This window comes from Trachypithecus francoisi, unplaced genomic scaffold, assembly GCF_009764315.1.
Source record: "Trachypithecus francoisi isolate TF-2019V2 unplaced genomic scaffold, Tfra_2.0 Lachesis_group11, whole genome shotgun sequence".
Taxonomy (NCBI): domain Eukaryota; kingdom Metazoa; phylum Chordata; class Mammalia; order Primates; family Cercopithecidae; genus Trachypithecus; species Trachypithecus francoisi.
The window spans coordinates 122392567-122405361 of record NW_022681456.1 but is presented as its reverse complement, the minus strand read 5'-3'; the positions used below and the strand labels follow the sequence as shown (position 1 = coordinate 122405361).

Sequence of the window (12795 nt, the reverse complement as noted above, 5' to 3'; positions counted from 1 at the left end):
ATACTGGAGATCATTGACTCATTCATTCACTATGTTTCATTCATTTCTTATGTGCCAGCATTGGGTGCTGGGAATCCATCATACAGTGGACCCTTCATTGACTGGAAGCATCATTTCAGGATGAGTATTTGAGTGCCAAGTGAATTCAAGCTACAGGGCTAAGGATCCATGCCTCAGTCACCATGAAGACCTTCCCAAGAGTCAGCCCTACGAGGCACATAGAAATGAGTGGAGACATAGAACTCACTGCTACAAAGCCTAGAACCTGATAGAGCACATGAGACAGGAGCCCAAATAACCAAGAACAGGGAGCTGAATGTGAGAGGCAGGCTCCAAAGGATTCAGCCACCAAGGTGGAGAAAGTATGTGTGCAGAATGGGAAGGAGTCTGGTTTGGCTGACACATTTAGTAGGCATGTGGGGAGAGGTGGAAACTGAGGCTGGAATGATCCACGTGGCAGGGCCACGTGTGTAGAAGGTCAGATTCAGGCATCTGAATCTCATTCGGTATCAACAGAGCCGCTTTTGGTGCCAAGCAAAGGCTAGCAGGCTTAGGACCGGGATTCAGGAAGCGGTCTCTTGACTCCGAAAGGAGTAGCATTATCTCAGCTCCTCTTGGGGCTGCAGGTCTAATTGTCTGCATCTTGACATCTGGAAAGTTTGCCCAACACCTAACAGAAGACGTGGATTAGGGGAAGGAGCTTGGGACCGTAGATGGGCATTTGTGAGTGATGTGCATAGAGATAGCCACCTGCAGAGAAAGATCACCTGTTGTTCACGTTTGAATCCTCAATCTCTATTGCACAGGGCATGCAGTAAACATCAGATGTCTGTGGAACAAATGCATGGATTGTACATGAAAGAAGTAAAAGGAACCACCTTCTCATGGTGTAGAAAATTAGAGCTGCATGACACATTTTGCCCTAAATTTAGGAATCCACCCCACTAGACAAGAAATATCTTTTCGAATTAACTAATGATCTCTCCACTTCTTTCCCTGAAGAGTTTACTGAACAATGATCAGGAGGGCACCATAAACTTTATTTCCATGTCAAACAGTACCTGTCCTCCAGTGGTTTATCATCTATTTGGTGAGACACGGTACAAATGAAGAAAGATTGCTCCCCGTCCTCAGAAGGTCTGTAACCTCACCGGATGACGCATCCATCTTGCACTTGCTTCTCCAGAAGGACTAGGGAACCACAGGAGACCACGTGTCATGAAAGGTTGAACGCACGATCACTTAGCACTGAAAATACGCAGCACAGAAAATAAGTGTTTGTAGTTAGGTGGCACTCTCAGGGCAGGCTTCCTGAAAGAAGCTGACTTGGAACTGCCCTAGGCTGGGAAGAAGTTTAAAAGAGAACAGAAAATTCATTGTTCTGTGGTCTGGAGGCACCCTGGGTTCTCCGACCCTGAGTCTCAGCCAGAGATCCTGGTGGGGAGACAGGAGTGTGAAGCCATCGACCACTCTGTCTATGTTCTCACTCTTCAGAGCGTGGCACCAGGGCAGAAGCAGCAAAGATGACCACTGCATACATTCCAGCTCCCAGACAGAGGCATACATGACTTCACCCTCAAACAAAATCCATGTCTTTTCAGGGTGCACTCCAGAGTGAAGTGCGGGTGGACTGGAGTGAAGTGCTGCTCAGGCTGACGGTGCCAGCTCAGAATGTCTTCAGCGAGGCCAGCACCCGTTTGAAGAAGATTAAGGGATGAGGCCATCCAGTGAGCCAGAGGGTCCCTGAGAAATGAGATGGCCTTACTCTCCTGGATTCCCTACCATTCACTCACAGAAGCAGCTTGGTGCACGGAACTGGGCAGCGCTGTTCTGGAATAATAATGAACAGCACACACGGAATGCCTCCTCAGAGCCCAGGGAGGGAGGCAGGCAAGTGCTATCTCCCCAGCACCTGCTCCTGCCTGGGCCAGCAGCCCTGACCCTTCTGACAAACCCCCAAGCACTTCAACCACTATATGGCTTCTCACCATCTCCAGTCCAGACTCTCTGCTTCCAAAGCCTAGTGGATCCACCGGATGGACCTCACCTCCCACTGTCCCAGCACATGCTGCTTTATCTGAGAGGTGCCTGCTCCCCAGGCAGCAGCGCTTATGGTTGCCTGGGGGCTTCCTCGCACTGTTCCCACCACCTGAGATATCCTGCTCCCTTCCACCCCAAACAATGGTAGGAACAAATCAACACGGCCTTAAAGACAGAAGAGCTAGCTTCAAGTCCTCCACTGAAGAGAGAGTTCATAATCCCACAAATAAACATCAACTTAGGATCTTACAGTCCCAGAGATCCGATGTCCACAGTCAGTCTCTGAGGGCTGAAGTCACGGTGTCATCAGGGCTGGCTCACTCTGGAGCTCCAGGGAGATGTTGCTCCCTTGCCTTTCCCAGCTCCCAGAGGCGGCATGGGTTTCTTGGCTCATGGTCCCACAGCACATGGACCTCGGCTTCTATGGCCACTTCTCCATCTCTGACTTTGGCCTTTCTGCTTCCCTCTCATGAGGACTCCTGTGATTACATCAGACACTGCCAGGTAATCCAGGAGGATCTCCCCATCTCAGCGTCCTTAGTTGAATCATATCTGCAAAGTCCCTTTCGCCAGGTAAGGTAAGAAACTCACAGTTTTTACAGATTAGGTTGTGAACATCTTTGGGAGGCCATCATTCAGCCTAGCATGGTGAGATATACATATATCTTTAATTTTTGTTTATTTTTTAGTGACAGGGTCTCACCATGTTGCCCAGGCTGACCTCAGACACCTGGGTTCAAGTGATCATCCTGCTTTGGGCTTCCAAGTAGTTAAGACTACAGGCAAATGCAACTATGCCTGGCTTATATCTTATAAATCAATAAGAAAACAGTTTAATTTTTTTAAATGGGTAAAAGTCTTGACCAGGCACTTCACCAGAGAAGTATACAAAATGGCAAAAAAAAAAAAAAAAAAAAAATGCCTGAAAAGATTCAGAACGTCATGATTCATTAGGGAAATGCAGCCTGAAACCACAATGGCATCCGCACTAGAATAGGTGAAATCGAAAGACACATCCATGTTGGCAAGGCTGCAGCACAGGGGAACTCACACGGTGCTGACGGACATGCAAGACGGCACAGCTGCTCTGGAAAACAGTTTAGCGGTTCCTTATAAAGTCAAACATAGGACCCAGCGATCCTTCCTCTAAGTGTTTATCCAAGACAAATGAATGCAGATTTCCACACAACAATCTGCACAAGAATGTTCCAGCAGCTTCCTCCTGCTCCCCAGAAACTGAGAGTAGCTCAAGGGGCTTTCAGCTGATAAATGGATAAAAATAACTGTGGTATGCCCATACAGTGGAATATATTCAGTAATAAAGCGGGGCAACTTACTCATACACATCTAACATGGATACCTCTCAAGAGTTTTACATGAAGTGAAAAGAGCCAGACACAAAAGATACCTGCTGTAGGATTCTTTTACGTGAAATTCTAGAAAAGGCAAAATGACAGTGTGAGAAAGCAGATCTGTGGATATGAGGGCGAGGAGAGAGGCTGCTGGGGAGGAGCCCTAACAGGCACATGGGAACCCTGAAGGATGCTGGAAATGGTCTGTGTCTTCATTGTGACGACCACGTGGCTGCATGCATTTATCAGAACTCACTGAGCTGCACACCTAAAGCTGGCAAATTTTAACATATGTCAACCACACCTCAACAAAGCTGATATTAAAAATCAATTGAACTGTTGTACAACAATGTGAGTATTCTTAATGCCACTGTACTGTACAATTAAAAATGGTTAAAATGGTAAATTTTATGTTACATATATCATATCACAATTAAAATAAATAACCCCCCAAATCAATTGCATTCCATATACTGGCAATAAACAATTGGAAAATACACTTTTGAAAGGAGCATTTACAATAGCACCAAAACCAAAAATTTCCTAGGAATCAAACTAAGGCAGGCAAGACCTTTACACTGAAAACTATGAAACACAAAACATTGCTGAGAAAAAAATTAAAGAAATATCTAATTAATGGAGGATTATATCATGTTCATGGATTGGAAGACTCAATATTTTCAGATGCCAAATCTTTCTAATTTGATGTACGGATTCAGTGGAATGCCAATTAATCTCAGCATTTTTTTTGGTATACATTGAAGATGATTCTGCAGTATACGTGGAAAATCAAAGAATCAAGAACAGCCAAGGCAGCCCTGAAAAAGAAGAACAAAGCGGGAGGATTTAACTGCTAGACAACAACACTTCTTTTAAAGCTGCAGTAGCTAAGATGCTGAAGTGCTGGCACAAGGATATATTTCTAAGACCAATGGCGCAAACAAGAGTGCACAGAGGTGAAAATGCAGTAACACCTGATAGATGACACAGGAGAGACAGCACAGTTAAGTGGGGAGAGGGTGATCTTTCAATAAATGACCTTGGGCTAACCACACATCCATATAGAAAAATAGAAACCATGACTCTCCACCTCAGTCTTGATGTAAACAAATCTGAGATGGATCCTAGACCAAACCATAAAGGGTAAAAAAAGTCAATCTGTGTTAAGCATGGTATGTTGAAGAAAAAAGGGTCTAGAATTTTTTTTAAAAAAATAAGATTATTTTTATAACAAAGGGATAGGCAAATATTTTTTATACAAAAAATCACTAACTACAAAAATAATAAACAAAAAAATAATAATATATTGACAAGGTTGTTAAAAATAAAATATAGTAAAAACAGATTAATACATTGAACTTCATTAAAATAAAAAACATATGGTTCATCAAAAAATATCATTATGTGAGTGAAAAGACACGCCACAGAGCAGAAGATTATCATAATATGTCTTTCAAAGCAAATCTTATCCAGAATATATCAAGAAATCCCACAGATTAATAACAAATGACAGACAATAAAAATCTTTTTAAAAGGGCCAAATGTTTAAACAAGTATTTCACAAAAGAGGCCATTCACACAGCCATTAAGTGTATGGAAAAACTGTTCAACTTCATTAACCATCAAGAAAATACAAATTAAGCTGAGCATTCTGTGCATGCCTGTGGTCCCAGCTACTCCAGAGGCTAAGGAGGGACAATTCCTTGAGCCCAAGAGGTGGAGGCTGTAGTGAGCTATGATCACACCATTGTTCTCCAGCCTTAGCAACAGAGTAAGACCATGTCTCAACCACAAAAAAAAAAAAAAAAAAAAGAAAAAGAAGAAGAAAAAAGAAAAGAAAAGAAAATGCAGGTTATATAGCACTGCATTCCCCAGATGCACTAGAATGAAAAGGACTGACAATACCACGTGTTGGCAAGAGTGTGGAGCTACTAGTGCTTTTGTCTGCACTTGGTGGTCATGTAACTTGAACCACAAGAAATTTTCAGTATCTACTAAAGCTACATGTAAGAAAAAACTATGACCTAGCAATTCAATTTCTTAGGTATCTACCAACTGAAGTGAGCATTTATGTTCACCAAAAGTCATACACAAAAATATTCAGAGGAGCTTCATTCATCATCACCAAAAAGTGGAAGGAATAGAATGGGTACAGTGTGGGGTGCTCAGACCATGGAAGATTACAAGACAGTGAAAGGCAGTGAGTTCCTCCTGTCTGCCACAAGATGGATGAATTTCACAGACATAATGTGGAAAGAAGGAAGCCAGTCACGAAACAGTCCATACTGTACGATTCCTCTCATTCCCGTTCATTTCAGAAACAGTGTTTGGAGGTTACTCAATTGTTGTGAAAAGAAAATCAGGAAAGACACTGACACACCAATTTACTGTCAAGGGGTAGGGTAACCAATTGCTATTTGTAGTTTTCCTATGTAGATAAAGGATTCAAAGGATGGAACAAAACACCTTGGATGTTAGACGTAGGCAGAAGTACGTGAAGCTTGATCTGGTTTTTCTCATCTCCCTTCCTTGGCCTGGTTGGCTTCATCATCAGCATTTTCCTGCTCCTCACTCCTCCCCCAGTATCCTTATTCTAATTTCTGCCTTTTTTTTTCCCCTAGAAAATATACATTTTCTAGAGCCCAATCTGCCAGCTGAGATCTAAGAGATTACAATGGAAAAAACTTGAAATTCTGAAGACAGAGAAAAGAAAGAGAAAGAGTTAATGACTAGTGAGACACCATCATGCAGACTGGTGCCACACGGAATCTGGGGCAACAGAACATGATTTGCCCAGATGGACATACAGTGAAAGCTGGTGCCAGGAAGCACCTTAAGCTATATGATTGCAATAAGTTTTGCTCACCAGTGTTTATGGGGACTGAAGTATATTTCTTTGCTTCCAGTTCTGCCCAAGTTTGAAGTTACGGTCAGTGCACCACAAACAGTAACTATTTCAGATGTTCGATTCCAAGTGGATGCACGTGCTGAGTAAGCATTTGTTTGGGAGATTTGCCTTTGCAGGGAGACACAAAGTTCAGAGACAACAAGTGAGATTAACCAGGTAACTTTAATTGTTTATATGCTTACATTCATATTACTAGAGAAGCAGTGTATTGTCATTGTAGAATATTTGAAAAATATAAAGAAAAGCCTAAGAAATTACCTAAAATTAATTCTACCAACTGCCATTAACATTGTGATTTATTGTTCTACCATAAAGATATACATACACACATGTTCACTGCAGCACCATTCACAACAGCAAAGACATGGAATCAACCTAAATGTTTATCCATGGCAGACCAGATTTAAGAAAAAAAATGTGGTACCTATGCACCATGGACTACTCTGCAGTCACAAAAAAGAACTAGATCATGTCTTTTGCAGGGACATGGATGGAGTTAGAAGCCATTATCCTTAGCAAACTTACAAAGGAACAGAAAACCAAATACCAAATGTTCTAATTTATAAGTGGGAGCTAAATGATGAGAACACACGGAGACAATAAGGGGAACAACAGACACTGGGGGCCACTTGAGAGTAGAAGGTCGAAGGAGAGAGGAGACCAGAAAAAATAACTATTGGGTAGTAGGTTTAGAGCCTGGAAGACAAAATAATAGGTACAAGAAACCCCTGTGACATGAGTTTACCTGTCTAACAAACATACACTTGTGCCCCTGAACCTAAAATAAAAACAGAAGAGAGAGACAGATACACAGGCCCAAAACCAGGGACTGAGAACAAGCTTCTGCAAGGAGCAGGAAATGATGACCCGGTTCACCAATCCTGAAAAGGACATGGAAGTCATAGATATACCAGTAAATCCAGATATGCTCATGGAAAACAGATGCAGAGGGAGAAGTTGTATTCAGCTTAAGGGAAAGTATTTTGGAAATACGGAAAATAGAATGTATGAGAAAAGTGGTTAATGGTCACTGATGTCTACTGGCTGTTGTGAAAAAGTGGTCAACAGTCTTGACTAAAAAAGAGATGAACAGACTTTTAGGGGAGGGTCACAGAGTCCAAACTTCAGTTATAAAATAGAATCTCAGAATATAGATAGAAAGATAGATAGACACACAGAGAGATAATTTATTTTCCTCTAATTTTTAATGAATATTTTTCATGACGGCCATCATACTTTTCTGTTCATGATAATTAAGAAAACTTATCTCTATATTATGCCAATCTTTTCATAAATACCAGTTTTCTGCTGTATAAACATATCTTTATGTGACCACATGAAATTTAGTTATTCTTTTATTATATAATATATAGATGCAAGTTTTATTGTATAAATGAAAAACATTAAGAAGAAATAATAAGAAAGGTTTAGGCATTTTTTTTTTTTTTTTTGAGACGGAGTCTCGCTCTGTTGCCCGGGCTGGAGTGCAGTGGCCGGATCTCAGCTCACTGCACGCTCCGCCTCCCGGGTTTACGCCATTCTCCTGCCTCAGAAAGGTTTAGGCATAACATTTGTGACTGAATCTTAGTCTGGCTTCTATTTGATCATCAGACGTGACAGATGATCTTAGTGATATGAGTTGAGACAGAATCTCAAACGTGTTACGAAATTTTTAATAGAAAGAGAAAAAGATGAGTGGGAAGGAAAAAGCATATACTGTGGAGTGAAGCAGATCTGAGTCTGAATTTTAGTTTCATCAATTACAATGTGGAAAAGTGAGTTGCTTGACCTCGAACATTTTACAGATTGAGAAATTGAGGTTGAGAGAGATTAATTTGCCCAGAGTCTCATAGCTAGCGAGTAAGAAGCTAGAGGTTTCAAACTGGGGACTTTCTGATGTCAGAGCTTAAGCTTGTCAGCACCACACTCATGGGGCAATGGTCATGAGAAAGCCAAGTTTCCAGGAAACTGGAATGGCCACAGAGAATGACCCTCTTACATCCTGGTTAGATGACCAGCCTGAATGAGATTTTTAGCATCACAGCGGAAGAGAGGACAGAAGAGGAGGGCAGTTTCCTGTGTTGCTCCAGACTTGCTTCATGTCACCCACATTTTTCTGGGGTTGACATATATTTTTCTAGTAGATGTGACCTGAGGATGTCAGAGCTTTACTTTTGTGCTGGTGCAGACAGTTTTCAGGCCCATATAAACACTCACTGAGCTGTTTATTTATTCATCCAACAAGCATTTCTTAGACACCTCCTCTTTTAATTCTTGGGTCAGTAAATAAATATGGTCCCTGACCCAACAGATCTAGCTCAGGTTCAAAGATGCACAACCCAATTCCAGCAAAGCTTTCTGTAGATTATCTGGGGCAGCTCTTACTACCCTTGACTTTCCCACTTTGCAGCTATTCCTGTACCAACAGAAAGCTCTCCCATGGAGGAATGGAGAAGAGATGGAAAAATGAGGCTGTGAATCGGGCTGAAGTTTTGGGGAAGGATGTGGAAGCCAGAGACTAACAAAAGTTTTGGTGGTGGGTGTGATGTCCCCCTCCCTGCTGTTCCATTTCCTTGGACACTTAGGCTGGTCTCATGATCTAAGGGCCAACTGCTCATGTAAAAATCCATCCCAGCATCCTCAGCTCAAATAACTGCCACTTGCCACGTGCCTGCCCCAACAGAATTAACAGAAGCTGCCAACAGCCCTGCTGACCTCATTGAATTGAACTGTGTCCTCGGAAGCAGGAGCTCCTTCTTCTCCTGAGTGAGACTCCCTCTGATCTTGGAATAAGAAGTCCTCTCAGGAGAAGTCCAAGCTTCAGACAGAGAAGGAGCAGGGGCCTTCATTTACTCCCCTCAGTGTTGACCCAAAAGGAAGAGGCTGAGACACAGATTAGAATCTAAAGAGTTTACTTGAGCCAAAGTGAGGACAGCTGCCTGGAAGACTCAGACCCAAGTACTCTTGGCTGTGAGCTTCCTAGTGCCTTTGTTACCAGCAGGTTTTTCAAGACAAAAGACTGGGACCGAGAGAGTGGGCCGGTACAAAACTGTTGATCAGAAACTCTCTTTGGATTACAGAAATAAAATTGATGAGCAATTGGTTATTGTTAAGTTATAGGATGTGGCTTATACTTCTGGTGAGACACTATAATAATTACCCTAAATTAAAAGTAACTGATAGCTACTTGTGGCAATAGCAAGCAGTTTTAAGAGATGCATAGATAACTCAAAGCGGGCAGTAAGGTGTGATCTCATTTTAACGTCTCTTTAGGCCTCATAGTTTAAAAAGGACTCACCTTCCTCAGATGAAAGCTCCTTACTTTTTGCATCAGGAACCCCCTTTTCTGCTTTCTTTGAGGATCAGGATGGGTCCCATGAAGAGCTGCTGGCAGGGACAGACAGAAGCCAAGGAGAGGCCATGCAAGGAAACCGAAGCGCTTGGGAGGGGGCAACAGCCCCCTGCCTGCAACCAACATTAAAAAGCACTGTCGGCCGGGCGCGGTGGCTCAAGCCTGTAATCCCAGCACTTTGGGAGGCCGAGGCGGCGGATCACAAGGTCAGGAGATGGAGACCATCCTGGCTAACACAGTGAAACCCCGTCTCTACTAAAAAGTACAAAAAACTAGCCGGGCGAGGTGGCGGGCGCCTGTAGTCCCAGCTACTCGGGAGGCTGAGGCAGGAGAATGGCGTGAACCCGGGAGGCGGAGCTTGCAGTGAGCTGAGATCCGGCCACTGCACTCCAGCTTGGGCGACAGAGTGAGACTCCGTCTCAAAAAAAAAAAAAAAAAAAAAAGCACTGTCACTTCAGGCCGAAAGTGGTAGAAACCAGTTTGTTAAATCACACAAATGTGGATATTAGGCATACTTGGCTAGTCCTTTGCCGAGAGATGTTGTAGCATAACTGCAGGCATATGAAAAAGACATGAAAATCATGAATCACTGCACAAGCTTAGGGATCAGCTCCTTTGGGAGGGTGATGAGTGGTGGAAGTGCCTGGAAAATGTGTACAGAAAGAGCGAAATAAGCAGAAGAAATGCCCTAGGATTCAGGGTTTGGTTACAGTGGGATCGGAGACATCTGGGAGGATGAAGACAAAAAATCCAGATTATAATTGGTCCTGGAAGTGAGCCTTCATGACAATTGCGTTAACTTGAGAATTTCTTTTCAGTTCCTGGCTTCAGATTTAAGGTTATGGTTGATGGATGAATATACTTTTGGAATCTACTTTTGGAAGATTTTCTCTGGGCCGAAGTTGATAGCTAGGTGAAAATATCAAGGACTTTGGTAAATCTCTAGTGGAGCTTCACTACAGCATAGAGGGAAAAATACCAGATTTAACATTTCATCCTTGGTGCTGCTGAGCTGTGTGCTCTAGGAGGAGACATTTAACTTTTTCAGCTGTGCCCTAGAAAGATTCACACCTATCTCCTAAGACTTTTGCAGTGATTAAGAGGGAGAATAACCAGGAAAAAGGTATGAGAACTGTAAAGAGCTGTCACCTTACAGTGGTGATGGTGATGATCTCTATACTCTTGAGAGCGTTGGTGCACATTCTTGTCTACAGCAATCATAAGCAGAGGATAATGCTTCTGTCTTGAAGATTCTCATAGTAAGGTTAAAAGATACCGATATTACCTACTGTTTAACATAACTGGACCCACTACCTACTGCTTTATGCACAGAAGTTACGGGACTGAGGGGCCCTCCATTAGCCGCACTGAGGATCTGGGTTACAAATGAGTGGAATGTGTAAGGGGAGAGGAGATCTTTAGTGATCTCTGAGAGCAATATCTGAACAACATTAGCAGTGAAATGAATGCAAACCACATCTTGCCTATTGGAAGTAATAAAGGACGGGAACAAAGTTATACAGGCAAAGAAATGCTTTTGTTTCCCCAGCCGTGAATCCTGGTTAAAAATTGCACACAAACCACAAGGACAGTCAATACCATCATCTCAACTCCTAATGTGCTGTGTTCCTTTCAGGAAAAAAAAAAAAACTAAAAACAGAGGAGTATCACACTGTCTTCAACTTGCTAGCTTTATATTCTTTTGTGAAAATCTCAAGACGTTACCCATCTTCAGAGGTAGCTCATTCTTCCCAGGCATGGAGCCGGGAAGGGTAAATGAAATGTCTCGTAGAACGCAGTCATTCATTTGCTCAGTGCTGATTAAGACCTAACATGTGCCGGGCTCTCTCCTAGGTGGGGCTAATAAAAGTAAGCCCAAGAGGTCCTGTCTTTGAGGGGAGGAAAGACACACACTCCAGTATCTGTATTTGGGCAGAGATAAAGTGGTTTGTCAAGAGAGAACAGGATTGGGAATATTAAAGTATATCCACAGCCCATAGACCAAATGGACTCCCTATGACTCACTGAGGTACTCACATTTAAAACAGAAACCCAGTGGCTACAGCCAGGTGTGGGAGCGGTCACGTACTCTGTTCTCAGAAAGATGGAAGAGCATCACAGGACCCCTCTTTTCGCAATCAAGCCAAACCGGCGCCTGCTGTTGTTCCCGGGACAAACTGCTGCTGGGCCCCTCCCACCACCAGCTAGCAACAGTCTGACAGAGACTCCCAGTTTAGGGCTTGGAAACCAATCAATCGGAGCTCATCTGCTGGGTTAATCAGGGCTCAGCTGCATCCGAAGAAAGCCAATGCAAAGGAACCTGGGTTCATATGCAAATGAACCTGATGGGGAGCCTGGGCAGCAAATTTTGCTATAAAGCCCGACTCCTCTCTTTGTTCTCTGAACACACCTTCATTGTACACTGAAGTCTGGTCTCTCGGTGTTAGTCCAAACTGCACCATGTTGTAAGCTCTCTCTGCTATTCTGCAGACCTTGGTCAAAGTGAAACAGGGGTTCAGGCGTGAGAAACAGTCTGCCTAACCACCTGGTTGGGCAGAAAAAGGCCCAACCAAAGACACATCTCTATCATACCTTGCTGGACAAAGGTCCGAGGAACACCCAGAACACCACAACGAAATCCCACTGGCACAAGGGCCAGAACCGTCTCAGCATGGGAACATCTTACCAATATCCTGCCAGGCAGCAAGCCACACTGCCCAGACCCCTTCGGCCCAGGCTTGCAGCACTGGGCTCTGGTATTATGCTGGTCCCTAACTTCTGTAGGTTTTATGCTGGACATAAAACCTGCATTTGCTATTAAGCCACCCTCTTATGTGTGTCTTTCTTTAACCCTCGCCTTCCCTTCAAAACCTAACACCCAGCTTTGCAAACAGTCCACTGAAATAAAGTCTCTTTCCTCCAGATTCCTTTTCAGAAAACTTTTGTTCATGGGATTTAGAAGGAGGAGCAGTTATTTCTAGGAAATCTAATCTGCTGGAGGTAGACTGAGTTGAGTGCCTGGAAAGGAAACAGTGGGCAATACTACTAGAAATAGGTTTTGACCAGATCACAAGTGGCCTTGGATGATGAGATAGGAATTTGTGACTTTAATTTCAAGGCATAGGGGTCATCGAAGCTTTTTG

General features: G+C 43.2%; 1 long non-coding RNA gene across 1 annotated transcript; it reads left to right on the top strand.

The window, feature by feature from the left end:
• Positions 1 to 291: 291 nt before the first annotated feature.
• LOC117090820 lies at positions 292 to 6263 on the top strand. Its single transcript, XR_004440138.1, has 2 exons — positions 292 to 362; positions 6014 to 6263. It is a non-coding gene; the product is annotated as an uncharacterized LOC117090820 (long non-coding RNA).
• The last annotated feature ends 6532 nt before the right edge of the window (positions 6264 to 12795 follow it).